The sequence below is a fragment of the Protopterus annectens genome, chromosome 11.part0 (genome assembly GCF_019279795.1).
Source record: "Protopterus annectens isolate FY-2018-M chromosome 11.part0, PAN1.0, whole genome shotgun sequence".
NCBI lineage: Eukaryota > Metazoa > Chordata > Ceratodontiformes > Protopteridae > Protopterus > Protopterus annectens.
The window spans coordinates 1,360,794,005-1,360,814,749 of record NC_056745.1 but is presented as its reverse complement, the minus strand read 5'-3'; positions in this window follow the sequence as shown (position 1 = coordinate 1,360,814,749).

Sequence of the window (20,745 nt, the reverse complement as noted above, 5' to 3'; positions counted from 1 at the left end):
AATTTTTTTGATAAATCTGGACCACAACACAGTACTTATTCCTCTTCTTTTCCACCAGGGGGACACGATGTCTGGGACTCTATGGATCATAGAGTGATGTACAGTGATTCAGGGATGGGGGAACATCAGGATTCAAGCCATACTGAATTCCCTGAACTTAGGAGATCAGATAGGTTAAGGCACAAATCCCCTGTGTGGTATTTTTACAGGGGTCCCCCAAACGGCACAAGATAAATAAGAGTGGTAGCCAGGAAGGGGGACTAGCCAACATGTTGGACCAATGGAGTACATGGAATATTACTGTGGATGGACCATGTCACACCCTACATGACTTTAAAATTTACAATTACAGTAGTGAGGAGATTGACAGGAAACATTTTCTTTTATTTTCAAAAGGTTTTAAATTCATCCCCTCTACAGGGGGTAATTTAGTGGACAGCTTAATAGACTTGAGGATTTTTCTACGGAAAAAGAATTTAGATATTATGTTTCAGGGGCAATAGGATAGTGGTACTAATAGTGGTATTAGAAGACCTAGTACCTATAATCCCCCTATACACCCCCAACTAAAAAATTTTGAAAGGGAGGTCGAAATCAGGAATGTTTATAGGGGTGGATGGCATGGTAAATTTAACATGACTAGAGAAGAAAAGGTACTTCTCAAATCCATTCAAGAAAATAGATACCTGAGGGTGATGCAACCCGATAAAGGTGGAGGGGTGGTCTTCATGGACAGTATTTTGTATTCCAGTAAGATGATGGATATGCTTAATGATACCAATAGGTATGTTAGGGTATCCAAGAATGAGATTAACTTAGCATACCGTAAGATTGATTTGGTTTTACAGGACATGCTGAATGACAATTTTATAAACCAGGACACTTTTAAGTATCTCAGTGTGGACAGACCCCATATCCCTGCTATTTTCGGGATATCCAAGGTACATAAAAGTGTGGAGGATCCACCCCTGAGACCCATTGTGGCAGCCAATGGCTCTAAAACCCATCCGTTGGCCAATTTTTGGATATAAAATTAAAAGATATTTGGGTTAGGGCCAATGGTATACTTAAGGACTCCTGGGAATTTTTGAGAAGCATTAATAGTAACATGTATTCAGATTCCTTAATATTTGTAACCCTTGATATTCAGGATTTATTTAATGTGATTCCACATTCTACAGGGTCAGAATGGTTCCAGGATGCCATTCACCAACATGGAAAACTTGACCACAATAGTTTTCTGGTTTATACAGAGTTGATGGATTTGGTATTGAAACACAACTTTATATTTTTTGAGGGTGAGTTGTTTAAACAGATCCAGGGAGTGACCATGGGGGCAAGTTGCGCCCCTACTTATGCCAACATTGTGCTCATGGTTTGGGAAGAGAAGTTTGTGTTCCAGTCTGAATATGCACAATATTGGGTATATTACAAACGTTACCTGGATGATATTTGCATATTTTGGAAAGGTAGTATGGAAAAGTTAACAGAATTCATAGACTATCTAAACCATACCACTAATTTTTTGAAATTTACTTCCCATATTACACATGACTATATGAACTTTCTGGACGTCACTATTAAAAAAGACGTCCTAGGGCAGCAGTTTACATCTAATGTATATAGAAAGGAAACCTTTTCTAACTTGTACCTATATTTCACCAGTTCCCATCCGTTTAAACAGAAGAGAAGTATTATCAAGGGGCAATTTGTCCGTAGTTGTAGGATGACCTCTTTGGACTCGGACTTCGAAGACGAAAGTCAGACACTCAAAGAAATGTTTATATCTAGGAAGTATCTTAACTATTTAATTGATGAGGTTTTGGAGGAAGTAAAGAATGGGAGAAAGGATAGGTTTGCCCCTATTTTGGGAACAGGAGATACCAGTGTGATAGTACCAATAAATGTGCAGAGTACCACACAACTACCAGGGGTGACGTTACCAGGGATGAAATCAAGAAACCTTGGGGGTAACTATGTGATGTTTTATAATCAGAATACATCTAGGGTTAAAAACATTATTACTCAACACTGGAGCAGGTTTAAGTGTTATTCAGAGTTGGATGTTTTGTTTACCAACACCCTAGGATTTACATATAAAAAAGGCAGGAACTTCAAGAATTTGCTGGAGTATAATGGTTCTATTGTTTCATGTAAGAAATTGGGAAACTACAAATGTGGGGCATGTGCCCAATGCCCATATATACTTAGACTGTATACATCCTGTCAAGAGACCATCAGATTCAGAGTAGTAGTTTTTCCAACTGTAATAGTGAAGGCTTGATTTATTTGGCCCTATGTAAAACCTGTGGTGCATTTTACATTGGAAAAACTACTCGTAAACTCAAAAGGAGGATTTATGAGCATTTATATGCTATTAAGAGTCGAAGATATTAAAAATGCCTTGTTTAAGCATACACTGACATGTCCCCAAGCAAAATGGGGCTTCTTTGTTGTAGAGAAGGTGCAATGTGATGTGAGGGGGGGCCCATGGGAAAATAGGTTAGAGGTGAGAGAAATATTTTGGCAGTTGTTATTGGAAGCCAATAGATTCCCAGGGCTGAATGAATACATATCCATTGCCCCTATTTTAAAAATGAGAGCTGCAAAACTATAAAATAAGTACATATAAAGTTCTTTTTGTTGGTTTTTGATTCAAGTTTATTTATCTGTCCAACACATTGTGATGGTTTTAGTATTTATATATTTATTTTAAAGTTCTTTTAAAAAATGTGCATGTTTTTATCTACTTTCATCTGTATTTGTGGAAAAGGTTGTCATGAATATTTTAGTTACAGGATTTAATTGGTGTCAATTAAACAATTGTTTTAACTACTAATTAGATTGGGAGGGGTATATAAGCAGGCACAGTCTTCATTCTTTCATTTTACATCTGAGGAAGTCTGGTGGACGAAAACACTTTGTATTGTGTGGCGTTTATGTGATCAAACCTGCTGCTGCTTACACCTACAGGCTCATGTTTTATTATTGCCTTCTGCCTCTTTGGGTGCCTGTTGTGGTCTTATTTGTTCCAGCAACTTGGTACTGTGGTGGCTGAGGATCCCCTGCTTGTACATCTATCAACATGACAGAATGACCATATCCTGCTGTTGCCATACCTCTCAGCTGTATAGATTCACACAGGTTACCCAGAAGCAGGGCTCATATATCTGGTCAGTTCCCCTTCACATTGTGGTTTATGAGCAGGTTGTACCCACCCATTACTGGGTTTGCAGGCAGGGGCAGTATGGGTACACATTAGAGTTTCAGACTTCACACAGTCCATGGCGTCCATGCTTCTACACCCCCCTCTGTTATTCTATCCTCTTCCTAACATTATGCAAACTATATCTGATAAGTATCCCTATAGTTATCCCTTCAGCCCAGCGATAATTAGGGGTTGGTCCACAATTCATGCAGTAGGACATGGTGGGCATGCTACTGGGATTTGTCGACATGGCCTTGAATTTTTGTTCTGTGGACTGTGTTATGTTGTTATTTGGGACTCCATGAGATAATATATATTGGCAGTACACATGAGGCACAGGCCTTTGACAGAGGACTGTAGGGCATTTGGTAGTGATGCAGGCCATCTGTAGCAGGCCAGTACATTCTGTCACTCCTACAGTCCCAAGCTGAAAGCCACTGGATTCCCCTGGGGTGACAGGGTAGGTGTGCAAGGTGTTAATGGCAATAGTTTCTGTACTTATAAATCCATTGGTGTGGATACTGGCAGGGTGCTGCTTACAGCTATGGATACACGTGTATGGGACACCTCTTCTGCATGCTGCATTCTGTGGGTATTCCCATACAGAAGTAGGGGTCATACTGTACTCATTCCCAGCAGCAGGGATATGACCTGTGATGAACCTGTGGCTGATAGTGGGGTGAGCTGTGTTCATGTGTGCTGTGGAAGCTTCTTGCAGCTGACTCACAGATATGCATGGGACATTCCCCTTATGCTGGCTTGTATGGGAAGATTAGCAGTTTCTCAGTACTTCATAACTGTGCCTTTTGTGGTCTGCCAGTGATTGGCCAGACAACATCAGTATTTCATACTACACAGACAACTAATGTGCTGCTAACCTGTATGTACAATTCCAAAGGTCAGTTACATTTTGTATACTCTGTCTGGGGTACTTCCACCTGTGTACTGTGTGTATGTCTGGGCCCACATTAATGGCATGTCCATCTTTCAGATGGTGACAGATATTACATCTGAACAATGACTATGGATTACCGCTGGATTGGGTCTTGCTGGGATGCCTTGGTGTTTGGCACTGCAGTTGTCAGAACATGGACCTGTCTTCAACAACCCTCCATGCCTACATGCTGACCACTTCCACACAATATACAACACACAACAACCTAACACACAGAGCCCTGCATAGTGTACATGTGCAACAATCTATCCTGGTAATTTGGCCAGCTCAGGTAATCTGTGCTCCACTGTTATTAAACCCACACATGCATGTTACTACATTTCTATGTAGGATTGTGGGGGTGGGGGGGGGGCACACCTGAAAACTGCAAACATTTGCTATGACTGTACTGGTATTTCAGGTAATCTACTGACTTCCATTTTATTCTATATTCTGACCTATCATGCAGACTAGAGGCATATCAGTGGAGTACAGATCTTAAGTTTTATTAAGCTACATTTCAGTTTCAGACTTCTTACCCTTCAGAACTAACATCCAACTGCCTGACCTGTTGCAGCCTGTCTGTGTAGGTCTGGTGGAGGGTTGTTCTCCATTGCCATCAATCAGAGACCTTAGCACAGCCTTTCTTTGTGGTCATCTACACCTGTCCTGCTGGCTGAGATTGTTGTTGGGTATGTGAGCCTTACTGACATGTATGGGTGTGTCCTGTGGACACACATTTGGCCCACCACATGTCCTACAGTGGAATTTGTCACCTTGTCTAATACTGCCTACTGTGCTGACACTAGTATTTGTTATGGATTTCATGCTGCCCATATAGGTGTCTACTATCTGCTGGCATCCCATTCAGCCACCCATTTCCCTTGCATGCTCACATCTGTACCATAGATACAAGTAGCAGAACATACTACTCCATTCAGCAATTTCTAGGGAGAGTGACTTACCTTGTTCCTGTGCCAGTATTGAAGATGGTGCTGGAGAGCTAACTATGTCAGATGCACATAGTACACTCCCTATACATGGTAAAGCACAGGTAGTGTCATGTTTGGCATCCCTTTTAAAGTATGTGCGAGTCAGAGAGAGGTGTAATTCCCCGGGTTGCTTCCATGTCAGTGTATGTGCTATGTGTTGCCTCTTTGCCAAAGCCTGGGAGTAATGGGCACACCTCTTTCTGCCTACAGGGGCAAGCTCAGGTTGTTCCTCCTCTGAGTTAGTCTGTGCCTTTGCTGGCCTTGGCAATTGTGGGGGGCTGTGTGGCCCTGGCCCATGCTGTTCCTGCTGCAGCTGTTTCCACAGGATCATATTGTGTAGCATAGCACATACAATGGAAATTTGGATACATGTAGCTGGAGAGTACTGCAAGGCTCCACTGGATATGTCCAGGCACTGGAACCGTAACTTGAGCATCCCAAAGACATGCTCTATTATGATTCTGGTTTGTGCGTGTGCCTCATTATGGAGTTCTTGTTCAGGTGTGTGTGCATTTCTGATGGGTGTCATCAGCTACGACTCCAGTGCATAACCAGCATCCCCCACTAGGTGGCCATATGGGATGTCCCCACTGGCAAATCTCTGGTACAGCTGTGTCATATGCCACACGTGGGAGTTGTGATAGCTTCCAGGGCTGCCAGCACACACATTCATTATAATGGCCTGGGCATTACACACGACCTGGCAGTTGATGGAGGGGAAGTCATGGTGGTTCATTTAGACTCTACCCCGCTCGCCTGGTAGTGCTTTGATTTATATGTGCGTGTAGTCTATAGCACCCACTATCTCAGGGTATTCTGCTATTTGGTGGAAGAGACACATATTGCTGGTCAACGCCTCATGGGTGTTGTGGAAATATATGTGCTCACCGGCATGTGCTGACATGGCATCTAGGAACTGGTGGAGTACCCTGGATGCTGATGCCTGCGAGATCCCTATGATATCCCCAGTTGGCCTTTGGAAGGTACCTGTGGCTCGTATTCTTAAGGCTACACATACCTTGGTATCCACTGGGATAGGTTTCCCTCTGTTGGTTCTGTGTGTGAGGCGTGGCCAGCACAGCTCAGCAATTTGCTGTAGGAGGTCCTTGTCCACTCTATAGCGCTCCACTATCTCTGGCTCATGTGCACCTGGTAGGTTACCCTGGGTCTGTACACTCTTCTCCTTCTCCTCACTGTGGGTTGGTCATCAGCATTTTCATCCTCACCACCCTCAGCCTCTTCCACATGTTGATTTATGATAGCGACAGTAGCCCCTATCATTTTGTTGGCTTTGTTAGGTAAAATTTCCCTGTTTGTGTACATCGGTGGTATAGAGTTTTTGGGAAAAAACAGAGTTGAAGGTGTTTGCATAGTTTATAGTAGTGTGCTGGGCTGGGCTGCTGCCTTTGTAAGTGGCTGATTCTGAAACATTTCACCTGCCAGCTATACTAGTTCTTCTTGATTACCTTCCTACAAATGTTTTCCCTTCCCATTGCCATCCCGTTTAAGCCCCAAGGCACGTCATGCAAACCCAGTGCTTCGATGTGAATGGAGTTGCTATTTCCTGGTTTATTTATTTATTTTTTGTTTAAAACCCGGTGAGCGGCACGCACACCCATTTAAGCAATGTAAACACAGCTAGGCAGCTTCAGACACACCCTCTTCCTTAGCTGTGTTTAGCTAAGGGCAAACATGGGCCACTGTGCTCCAATATGCTTGCAGCAGTCATGACACTCCCCCTCATGAGGTCATCGAGTTCTTAGGCTTAGACCATGGTGTTATTGCACTTACATGGTTGGGTGCAAGCTAGCACTGAGGTAAAATCTGTGATTCGGTATCATTCCTCTTATTTGCATAGAACTGATTGCTAATGCATGGTTACAAAACTGACACTCAGCCTTCCCCCTTAGCAACCACTATTCCATGGTCTTGTTGTGTTATGCATGCCATTGATTATTATGGCAAAATGATGATTTTGGTTTAAAAGCTTATTTCCAGCTTTTTTCTTATTTTCGGGACGATCCTGTTTGCGCACCGCTGCCCAACACTTAAACGGCCGAAATTGACCAAAAAATAATAATTTTTTATAATTTTTAAACTATTTGTCATGCCTCTGGCCATATATTTGGCCATTGACATGTCTAACCCTTATAATACATGCATTTTTTACGAGCTGTCATGCCTCCATTTTGTAGTTTGCAGAAATGTATTCAGCTACTGGCTGAATACATTTCTGCAGTCTACACTATTCCTGCATGGACGCCTCCCTGCTTCCTGGATCACTAATTCACCTCATTTGCATGGTTTTCACCAGCAAATGAGGTAATTAGCATACAGGGGCTGTGTCCATGCAAGAATAGTGCAGGAGCGCTCGTGCACGTCCTGGGAGCTCATTTCTGGATCGCACATCAGCCATATTGCCTGCAGCAGCTCTTGTACTATCCCTGCACATCGTGCAGAGCTTTCTGAATCCTGGGGACTATCTTATACAGTAGCTGAGCTCACTTTTTATTAACCTATAAGAAACAGGTTATAATGACAGATACTGAGGCCTTTATGAACAATTCTATTTTTCCACTCATATAATTTTTCCAGTAAAGAATCATTCCTTTTGAAGTTATTCCAGTTTGGTTGCTTAAAGGCTGCAAAATAATGATCCAATAATGGGATGAACAGTGACCCATAAAATTATAAAGTTGTCTTCCTGAAGTGATTGGACATGTCCTTAAAAATTAGAGGTGCTACAGAATATGCTTTTCAAACTTCAGTAAATACATACTGGTCAAAATTGAAATTGATGTGTACCACTGGTCCTGCACCTTTAAAGACAGAACTTTTTTATGATGTGACAATTTGGTTTGAAATCATAATGTATGCCCTTTTCCCTCAGGTCTTGTGATGTTAAATTTATTGACATTAAAGATAAGGTTTTTACCACTCTGCCAGGTATATATTTTGTGTAGACTGTCTTGGAGACTTACATCTTTTATTGAAGTAATTATGTTATCTTGTTTTACTCTTCAGCATATTTGGCTTCCCCGAGGCATTTTTGAAGAACAATAATCTAAAAAGCAATGGCCACAGTACAGATTCCTATAGGACACCATTAGTAGCCCAACTTGGGATAGGCAGGTAACCCTCCCCACCTTATCTTATTGTGTCCTGCTGAGTAATCATGTTTCTTGAATTACATGTGAATTGGCACTTTTAGTTTGTAAGTTGTTCCTTTCTGGGGAAGTAATACCTTAGCAAGATCAATATAAGCAACGTGCGCTGTCAGGCCTTCTACAAGTGCTGCTATTACATCTTCAAATATCATCAGAAGATTCAAAAGTGTGGATCTCCTGTTAGCAACTCATGCTGTTCAATATCGAACAGCTGGAGGTTCCTAGTGACATTTTAAATAATGCATGCTCAGAGTATTAGTTCTACTGATAGGTCTCAAACTATGAGTTTGAAGTGATTCTCGTGAATTGGTACCTCTGTCTGTCATAGCACAGGGACGTGTTCACATCTTAATGTGACTGGTAAGTTTACTCAGGTTTTTCTTGATGCTTTGCAGGAATTATTTCAATATGCTGTCTGGTCCTAAGGACCTTGAGTTTTTTATTTTTATTTCTGGCAATGGTTATCATGCTTGCAGTTATATAAGGAATGTCGCACCTTGTTGCCAGCATTCTGACATGATTCTTTGCTTATTGTGAAGTTTGCAAAATGTTTTTTTTTTTTCCCTGCAACTGCATTTGCTTTATCCTGTGGGAGGATGTGGGTGGATGATCATTTCATTATTTATTAATAACAGTCTACATTTACAAGCTTTCTCTTTCATTTTTTTTCTGATGTAATTAAATGGTATCTTATTATCACTTTAAACCTTTGAGACCAACTTGACTTCATAGTTAGATATGAAATACTTGATACCAAAAAATAAGTAGGTTTTGTACTTATTTAATCAATACTTATTTTTTTTGTTTGGAAAGCTAAGTACCTCTTTTTATTTTGTATACATAATCAATTTTGTGATTCCACTTAACTTTTGTTTTCAAAGCGTCATTTCATATATATTTGCATGGTTTGTACAAAGGGACAGACTTGGAGGGTCTATATTCTAATGTAGAGGTGACACGTGGTCAACAGTGTGCAACTGTACAAACCTATTAGAATGTCCTGATAAGCATGTGCCTTACATTTTTTTGTTGCTAGAAATGTACTTAATATCTGTTGTGTTGCAGTTGTGGTGCTGTACCAATGCATTGCAACTGGTTCAGTTATGCAGCACATGTCTAAAGTATTGTGTGACATGTAAATTTGAGGCAGATTTTGTGTGTATGCTGTAAACCTGCAACTAACAACATCATTCTTGTTGCACAAATCTAGTATTTTCTTTTGTACATCATGCATCACATGGCATGTTAGCGTCTTTAAATATTGCAGTGACACATGTTGATAATGGTATTGGTTCAAGGCCTTCTAATATGGCTGCTTTAGCACACATATATCATGCATGGGTGGATCAGTTGTCCTGATTATGAATTCTTCCAGTTAGGGGGTCTCACATGCTGCACTGTTGTATTCTGGGCACTGCAAATCATAGTATCGACTATCATAGCCCTCAACCTTTCATTTCCAAAATGAGGAGCACATTCCTCTTTTAATGTGGAACATATAGGCAAAATGTGGAACACTAGCAAACAGCTTAATAAAACGTCATATAGGAAGATTACAGAACAGTTAAAATGCATTGTTTTATATTTAAAACAATTTATTTTGAAGAATTAATGATTCAGTATGATTTACCATGGATATCATTTGAAAGCATTCTTAACATTGAATGTGTGACAGTGCCTTTCAATGTAGAACTGTGAGGGTCTTGGACTTTTTAAATCTCAAAATGAGGAATGTTCCTCATAAGGTACACTTGAGAGGTATGGCTTATATTATTAGCTATGGTGTACATACAGTAGTGCTGTTGCATACAAGAGCAGAGATAGACATGTATTGGTGTAGCATACATGCTGGGTGGGTCTTGTATACAACCAATCAGGTCATGCTGTATGGCACACTGCATCATGTGGACCTAATGTCAATGTGGTCAGTATGGTAGAGTTATGGTTTCTGAGCTAAAACAGTACTGCCCCATCAACTTAATGACCATCATGCAGATGGTGGCATGGTTCACTGTTGAAGTGCAATTGCTGGTTTGCAGATGGCGACCTAGGGCATACCACACTGTCTGCTACTGGAGCATGTACACTTCTATCTGATATATGGATGCAGTTATAGTTTTAGTACTTGGCACCTTAGTGCTGGCAGTGGTGTGCACAGTACAAAGTACATTTTAGTAGCATAAACATAATAGTATTTAACTTGCATTATACCATGTAGGCCATTTCTCTAGCAGCTTTACATGTATTACAGCTATGAACTTGGAAGGCAAATGTGTGGTATACAATGCGGTACAGGTACATAAGCACTTAGTTATTGTCATTCCTCTGCACTGATTGCAGTACAGGTGACAACATCGACTAGGAGTGCAATATAGTTGTGGATCTACATGGTCTGCCCTAGTGGCAGACATTTAAATATTACAAAGAGAACTGTGGATTCATAACTGCTGTAGCATTGCTTTAAAGTATACTGTGGCCATGGAGGTCACAGTGCAAACTATAATGTCAACTACTGCCCTGCACATTGCATTGGAGCACATCTGCTGTCTGACTGCTGGCAGGCATCTGTACACTGTTGCAGAGGTAGTGGGTAAAAAACACTTGGATGTTGCTGATGCAGCACTCTAGCTGCTGTATAGCTGCTAATGCAATTAAGTATTGCAATGCAGCTGCAAGTGTGCATCTACTAATGCAATGCAGGTATGTGTGTGTTACTTGTACCACAGTGTAACTCAAAAAGGCTTGAAAAATGTATAAAGAAAACATATTCCAAAAACAATAGCTGATATTGTGAAAAGACCAGATCAGAGATAAAGTGGGACTGACAGTGCAAAGGTGTAATAGAACTAGCCAAACATGTACTCCTGAATTTTCTGCATAATTGCAGAAAAAAGAACAGAAACCTGATGACCCAAGCCCAACATAATAAAGGTATGCTACCAATGAAAAAGAAAACAAGCCAAGATCCCAGAGTACAGTTTAAGGAGGAACCCAGACCAAAGCAAGTTAATGTGTAGGCCAGATGAACTAAGCTGGTGACTTACTCCTCCAAGTGAGCCTCCACTCAAGAACAGGGGTCCAGGAGAAGTGCAAGTACCTGCCCCCCCCCAGAATAAGGAAAGGTGCCGTGTATGACTTCAGTGACTGGGATAAGAACTTTATAGATTCACAGCCTACACTAAAGGAAAACTAACAGATGGATGCATGTCTAGGATAGGCAGCTAGAAAAATGAGAAGCCTGAGAACTCCAAGTTACACTAAAAAGTGAATTTTAGAAAAGAATATTCATTTTCAGATCAAAGCAGTTGGTTGGAGGTGGAATAAAAGAAAATATTGAAAATTAGGTTGAATGACAGTGGGGAAGAAGAGAAACAGTAAAAAACAGGTATCACTTCATAACTGGTGTCCCCATGTGATACTGTAGTGGAAAGCAACAGTAAGCCAGCAATGGAGCATGCATGGCAATCCTCGATGGATCTAGTCAGTCATCAAGATAAATTCTACATCATAATAACTGAACTTACAGATGTAAGCTGGCCAGTGGACCATGCATGGCAATCCTCTGTAGATCTAGTCAATCATCAAGATAAATTCTACATCATAATAAATGAAGTTACAGATGTAAGCTGGCCAGTGGACCATGCATGGCAATCCTCGATGGATCTAGTCAGTCATCAAGATAAATTCTACATCAAAATAACTGAACTTACAGATGTAAGCTGGCCAGTGGAGCATGCATGGCAATCATCTATGGATCTAGTCAATCATCAAGATAAATTCTACATCATAATAACTGGACTTACAGATGTAAGCTGGCCAATGGAGCATGCATGGCAAACCTCTGTAGATCTAGTCAATCATCAAGATAAATTCTGCATCATAAATGAAGTTACAGATGTAAGCTGGTCAGTGGACCATGCATGGGAATCCTCGATAGATCTAGGCAGTCATCGAGATAAATTCTACATCATAATAACTGAACTTACAGATGTAAGCTGGCCAATGGAGCATGCATGGCAATCCGTGATGGATCTAGTCAGTCATCAAGATAAATTCTTCATCGTAATAACCAAACTTACAGATATAAGCTGGCCATTGGAGTGTGCATGGCAATCCTTGATGGATGTAGTCAGTCATCAAGACAAATTCTGCATTGTAATAACTGAACTTACAGATGTGATCTAGCCAATGGAGCATGCATGGCAATCCTCAATGGATCTAGTCAGTCATCAAGATAAATTCTACATCATAATAACTGAATCTACAGATGTAAGCTGGCCAATGGAGCATGCATGGCAATCTTCTGTAGATCTAGTCAATCATCAAGATAAATTCTGCATCATAATAACTGAGCTTACACATGTAAGCTGGCCAGTGGAGCATGCATGGCAATCCTCGATAGATCTAGTCAGTCATCAAGATAAATTCTACATCATTATAACTGAACTTACAGATGTAAGCTGGCCAATGGAGCATGCATGGCAATCCTCAGTGAATCTAGTCAGTCATCAAGATAAATTCTACATCATAATAACTGAATTTACAGATGTATGCCGGCCAATGGAGCATGCATGGCAATTCTTGATGGATCTAGTCAGTCAAAATAAATTCTGCATCGTAATAACTGAACTTACTGATGTAAACTGGCCATTGAAGCATACATGGCAATCCTTGATGGATCTAGTCATTCATCAAGATAAATTCGACATCGTAATAACTGAACTTACAGATGTAAGCTGGCCAGTGGAGCATGCATGGCAATCCTCTGTAGATCTAGTAAATCATCAAGATAAATTCTACATCATAATTGAACTTACAGATGTAAGTTGGCCAGTGGAGCATGCATGGCAATCCTCGATAGATCCAATCAGTCATCAAGATAAATTCTACATCATAATAACTGAACTTACAGATGTAAGCTGGCCAGTGGAGCATGCATGGCAATCCTCGATGGAACTAGTCAATCATCAGAATAAATTCTACATCATAATAACTGAACTTACAGATGTAAGCTGGCCAGTGGGGCATGCATGGAAATCCTCGATGGATCTAGTTAGTCATCAAGATAAATTCTACATCATAATAACTAAACTTACAGATGTAAGCTGGCCAATGGAGCACGCATGGCAATCCTCGATGGATCTAGTCAGTCATCAAAATAAATTCTACATCATAATAACTGAACTTACAGATGTAAGCTGGCCAATGGAGCACGCATGGGAATCCACAATGGATCTAGTCAGTCAGCAAGATAAATTCTACATCATAATAACTGAAGTTACAGATATAAGCTGGCAGATATAACCAATCCTGCTAAAGGGACCTCACATAAAACTAACTAAATGAAAGAGGCTTTCTCACAACATTCTGAGCAACTACAGAAACCCACAACAGATACAGAACTACTACACATGATTCCCTTACTGATCCCTAAAATGCCAGGATCTAGAGTATAAAGTCCACAGAAAGACTCTGTGTTTTGTTCTTGAAAGGTTAGGGGGAAGAGTCCTTGTTGATTACATGAGAAGCACATTAACTGAATGGACAGACCTTCAAATAGAGTGTGATCATCATCTATTTCTCTAGGCTGCGGTGAGGAGATCAATACTTGTGCACTTTAATGCTTAGACCACCAAGCATCTAGAAACTGGGAAGGATTATCAAGGAAGGTACCCAGAGTTTTCTGGGGTAATGATTACTAGGCAGCTACTAGAATACCAAGGGCAGCGTTTATATCCTAAATAAAGTTATGAAGACAGCTTAACCTGAATTTTAGGTTAAACTACCCAGCAATTTTTAAACTGTCAGGAGGTACAGTTTTAGAGCCAGAGGTGATTCAAAAACCTTTGGTCCTTCCTGAATGCTGAATCTACTTACCAGACAGTAACAAGGGCATCAGCAACTGGTCAAGACCCTGTACCACTGGAGAACAAGGAGAAACAAAACTAGCAATTCGAACTCTTCCAGCTGTTCAGAACAAGGATGAAGCAGAGAACAAAACTGTGTTTTCTTTTCAGACATTGCAATCAGTCATAATGATGGTGTGCAACAGAACAGAAGACTCATACAGGTGATTCAGGGGACTACTAAACCTTTAAACCATGGAAATGTGAGGACAGTCCTTTTTCTACTAATATCCCACAATAACATTTAATATAATAAGCTGGAAATTGTAAACTGAGTTAGTAACTTTGAAAAACATAATATTCCCTTCTATTTGTATAGCTAACCGTACATATTTAATAGTAAGATGTGAGCATTGAATTTTAACATTTACAGAAAATGTATTGCTTACTGACAAGAGCACTATACCTGCTAAATATGTTTGAGATTGTCGTCTTTACCCCAAGGAACTATCTTTTCATTGGGGTCTGCTCTACATGTTTGGAAACCAGATGGTACCACAGAATTTTTCCACTAGTAAGAAGAGGGTTGTTAATCCAGATGACCTCAGTAATTGCTACAGAAATATATGTATTTTTGAATGCTAAATATGTAAATGTAAATCTGATTACCTGACGAAAAAGGAAACACTTAAATGTCTAGTAAGGTTACTGGAAGCTATTCATAACTTACTTTCTGGAGATGTTTAATATAATGCTGCTAAAAATCAGACTGAGTATAGATAAACCTTTGCAAGGTATGCACGGTTACAATGGAGTAGTTTGTGTTAGAAGATAATGGTGTATGGTATGGGTCATTTTGTTGTGCACCAGGTGTGGCTACACCTGCAAGCAAATAATCCTCAGCTTAGCAGAGACAGTAAGTCTTCTCTTTGGTGGGATCTTATACAAATATTTTTTATATACAATCATATGATTACATTCGGTGGTTGTTTTTCTATAATGAAAACATCAGTTGGCCTAAAGTAATCCAGGATTTAATTAGAACTTTCACCCCATTCCCAAGTGCACAATGACCATGCTATTTTATGGCCAATTAATACATGAGTTACATTGGATGGTATGGCTATGAACACATTATACCCTGAATTAAAATACTCTATTATATGAGATAAGATATTTACTTATGCTACGTAGCCAGCATTTTTCATGCTTCAGGTAATGTATCTTCAGCAAGATGAGCATGTGACTCTCCTTATGTCTGGGTAGCTAGTTATATTTAGAGATGATAACTATTTTAGCAGATAGAGGGGTACCTCTTAAGACTCAAAAGGACCTGATTGATGATGCTGGTAGATTTGTGGTCTACAAGGGATGGTTAAGGAATTTTAAGTTATCCCTAATATGTGTTTATATCCTTTTGGACTAAGAAGAGCAGAGGTGGTCAGATTGTGCAGAGAGTGCAAGACCTACAGGGAAGGTTGTACCTTGATAGCAGACATCTGGAATACAGCTATGAGTATGTAGATATTTGGGCCCTAGGCATTTCAGATACAAGTCTTAATTACATTTTTAGTTAGTTATTTTCGGAGTATGAGCTTTAGTATCTTAATGAATATGTTTGAAATTTCCCAGGACAGGTATACCTGCTTCGCCATATAGAGATCTATAAAAATAACAAAGATTACACATAAATATGATAGTGAAGGGGACAGTAGAGCCTGGGATTTCTCTAAAAAAGATTTGCTTGATAGAATCTTTTAAAATAATGTACTAAGAAAATATTGTTCTGGTCTTGCTATCCCACAGAGCGATAAGTTCTGGGAGATGCAGTTTATTATTTTAGCTTTTTAACTGGATACTTTATTGGCAAATAAGACAAACTACACTGTTTGAGTTCATAAACTTAAACATTTTTCATTTTGCTCTACCACTCAAAAAAAAATCTTAGCAGTGTGGTTAAGGCATCAGACATCCGGGAGGGTGATCACTGAAATTATTAATCTTTTCACAGGACAAAAGGAGGTAGCCCTTGATAAAGTGCTGCACACATTTAAAGAATATTATGAAAATCTATAACTAGCAAAAGCCTATGAAAAGTATTAACAAATCATTCAATATCTTATTAGAATGATGCGTCTGAAGTTGATTAAACAACAACTAAACTTGCTAATGGTCCCCATTTTGCAGAAGTATATAGAAGCTGTAATGAAGGCAGTAAAACCCCAAAATTCTGCACGTCTTGACAGTTTGGTGGCTGAAATATATAAGAAACTGGGGTGAATAATTTATTGGGGGATTTTCTGATTCTGGCTCTGGCCGATGGGATAATTAGTAAGGACAGACTCCTTGACTGGGGGAAGACTGTTTCATTCTTGGTGATCCTGAAACCAGACAAGGATCCATGTCAACACGCATGATGCCAACAAATCTCAGTTCTAAATGAGAGTATAAATTGTTTCTACTAATTCTTGCTTATAGGCTGACTCCATGGACATACCGTTTATCCAGCAGACATTGAAAATAGGAAAAAAGACCCTTGAAAAGTAGGTACAGTTATCAAAAAATCTGGACATCTAATTAGCATAAAATCTGTATATCAAATAGCATATAAGTATTCTTGCTTATAGTGGGATACTACTCAAAAACACGTTTAAAAATAGAGAGTGACAAAAATATGACTGAAAATATAAGCACAATATGAAAGAGACAGTGTAAAATCTACAGACTTAAATGAATTGTATTGCAAAATTTTACCACACAAAGTAATTTATTTTTGTTTCAGAAAAAGGGAATATAAGATATGTGTTTTCTTTCTTTACATTAGTCTTGCCACAACTATGGTTGTCATGTAGTGTGGTTTTCTATGTATTAGGAAGCTTCAAAAGTCACGTTATGCAGGGGATTCAGAAAAGTATGTGAAGGGGTAAATAAAGCTTGAAAACAGGAATGTACCTCCAAAAATAAGGGCATATTGTGCAGGGGTAAATCAGGCCTGAAAATAGGAATGTTTCTCCAAAATAAGGACAGTTGAGAGGTGTGACTCCCATATATGGTGATCAATTGAGATTCATCCAAGGTAAACAGATATTTAAAATATAGCTAAATCACTCATTTTAATTGAATCTGCTAGTATAGATGGAAGCATTGCTAATGCCCAGCTTTGATGCTGAAAATCATTCAGATGTATAAACTTGTAGTAACTGTTTCTAGTACCAAAGGAATTTAGTTTCCCTCTGAAATTTATAGACAAGTTGAAGGCAATTTAGAGTGATTCCCAAACTAGATTAAAGATCAGAATCATTTTGTATTAAGAGAGGGATGAGACAGGAATGCCCTTTGTTCTCTATAAAATTCAGTATTCATCTTCAGCCTTTAGCATGTAAGCTTAGGGCTCTTGAAAAGTGTAGACATATACCACCTCTGTTGTGGGTAGGTAAATTACTGTGATGTGGGTTTACTCTTGGGCCTCTGATCAGCAGGGTAATCAGTAGTGGCCCCGAAGTATTTTGGGACCCTCTCAGGATATAAGTTGAACAAAGCAAGAACAACTATCTTGGCTATAAACTGCTTCCCACCCAGAACTTTAAAAGAAATAATATGGTCTGATGAAGCGGATTTGAACCACCGAAGTGCTTACCTGTTCAGAATAAAGGATTTTTGTGACTGTACTTAATATATATGGCTGACTATCCACACCCCCCTGTAATTCTTTTTATATGCTATTAGCAGCGCATCTACATGATTCAAATATTTTTGCTGTTGCTAATTTTGTGTGTGTCTCAGTCAATCAAGGTTTTACTCCTGAGGGTTTATATGAGAGTAACCAAACAAATTAATGAATTTAAATGGACACAGGACTGCCACAGAGTGTCAAGAAAAAAATAATACTCTTGAAAGAAGGTGGAGGTTTGGGAGTTCTAGAACCTGATTTTATATAATGAGGTTTTTGCCTTAAATTACTGTGACAATTCTATTGAAAGAGATTATGAGGCAGACTGGAAAATCACATTGTTAGCAGAATTTGGTGATGATTTTTTTATAGTAATACAATATCAAGAATAGGAGGTAAGAGACGTAACTTTTCTTGAAAAGCAAGACATATTGTTGTGATTATGCACTGGTTACTGGTGAGGCACAATGCACTGAGTTTTACCAATGAGCAGAGGTGGGCTGTGGAACAATCAGTAATGGGAACTTATATAGTGACTGGTAAGTTTGAACTTAAATTCTGGGAAAAAATATTTGAAGGGAGTGGACTAAAAGTTTGGATACAACTAAGTATGAATGTAGGTTGGAAAAGAATGCTATGGTCAAATACAGACTGAGTCATATGGCCTGATGACGATTAGTTATGCACAAGTGATGATGTAGCAGAGAATTGCCAAGAATCTCATGAAAATGGCAGTCACTCTGCAAATATATGGAGTACTGTATATTATCACATGACCCTAGCCCACCAGAATGAGTGTGGTATACCTGCAACAATATATGTTCAAATATACATAGGTTCATAGGTAGGTACTAGGCTATCGGCCCTGGGGCCTATACAAGCCCAGCCAAAAAGGTACCCTGGCTTTTGCCACCGAAGAAAATTATTTTCCTGTGCCACTGTCGAGCAGAGACACATAGATGATCCCCGGGGTGAATTTCCTATTTCCCATCCAATCATCAAGATTTTTCTTGAAGAGTGCTAATGAGGAGCTTTGTTTGATATAGATAGGTAGTTTATTCCAGAGTATGGGAAGTCTCTGGGACAGGAATCTATCCCTCCGGCATGTTCTGTTTATTGTGGTGACAAGGTTTAGGTCCCTAGAGCGTGTAGCTCGGAGGGATTGGGATTTCTTTAAGTGGAGCATGTCCAACAGCTCTGGGTTTGACATAGCTTTGTATGTTAGGCAGAGATCACCTCTGAGTAGGCGATATGCGATGGAGTAAAGCTGGAGTTTTTTGAGACGGTCTGCGTAGGGCATCTGTTTGAGGCTGGTAATCCTTTTTGTGAGGTATTCCTGCGGCCTTTCCAGTTGTTGTAGATGTCTTGTGAGGTACAAACCAAAAGGGGCTTTGTACTCTATAATGGGCCTAATGTGTGATGAGTAGAGGGGAACAATGACCTCTTTTTTTCTGGATGAGAAATCTTTTGTGATGAGGTGTACCACATAGAAGGATTTCTTGACTACTGTGGCGATGTGATTATCAAAGGAGAGACTACTGTCCACCTATGTCCCAAGATCTCTTATCACACTTTCGGTGTTAAGTATACTACCGCCTATGTTGTAGTTCATGGGTACAGAGTTTTTACCAAAGTGGATGACAATGCACTTTTTGGCATTGAACTTGTGGCCATGGCTTTGACACCAAGCACCTGTCTCAGTGAGGCCCTTTTGTAGGATGTCCACATCGTTAGGAGTTTCGATTATGGCTCCTAGTTTGCAGTCATCTGGGAACTTTGTTAGCCAAAGACCTTCTTGTGTTAGCCTGTATTTCAGAGAAGTAGATACCAAACAGGAGACTACCCAGGACTGAACCCTGTGGTACTCCACTTGTCACTGGTCTGAAGTCGGATTTGGAGTCTGCTACTTTCACAGTGTGGGTTCTGTCAGTGAGCCAGTTGGCAACTCATCTTATGACATAGGGATTTATACCTAGTTTAGTGAGTTTATCTATAATTCCAGAGTGGGGAATGGTGTCGAAAGCCTTGGCAAGATCTAGATAGGCTGTGTGAACCACCTTACCCATGTCTACGGCTTTGGTGACTGCTTCAAAGAAGTCTATCAGGTTTAGGAGACATGATCTGCCTTTTACAAACCCAAACTGGGTGGGATCCAGATTTTGGAGATTACCAATGTCTTTGTTTATAAGTTCCATGATAATACATTCCATGGCCTTGCACACCAGGCTCATCAGGCTAATGGGGCAGTAGTTCCCGGGGTCCGTGGTGGCTCCCCCCTTGTGGAGTGGGATAACCATTGCTGTGTGCCATTCAGCAGGCACAAAGCCTGAGGTGAGGCTATGATTGAACATGGTACTTAGGTGGGGTGCCAGTTCATTCTGTAGTTCGTGTAAAATGCAGCCTGGGATGTTGTCTGGTCCCATGGATGCTGTGTTCTTGGCTTTGGAGAGTGTGGCTTTTACCTGTGCAGCAGTGATTACAGGAACTTTGCATTCTTCCAGTATAGAGATGGGCTCTTTAGGGGTGTGAGGGGGGTAAAGTTAGCACTGAACCTATCTGCCAGGATGTTGGCAATATCAGTTGGGTCTGTATATTTAGTGCCATTGTGCTGTAACTCAGAGCAGATCTAAGTGTTGCAGGGGGTAGATATATAGATACATTAAATCACCATAACTGTTGAACACAATGCAATGTTTATTTTATTAATAGATGGAGACAGGACAGTTAGAAAGGAAAAGGCATGGCTACATAGAAGGGAATTAGGAGAGGAAAAGTGCCATAGGGTGTGGGAAGGGGGTATTTTTGGGGGCAGGCACTTTTTTATTTTTAGAGAAGAGCAGAGGGGGAGGAAAACAGGAGGATGATGTGGGTACAATGATTGTATAGAAATGGCAGCAGAGGGGTAGATATATAGATACATGACAGGAC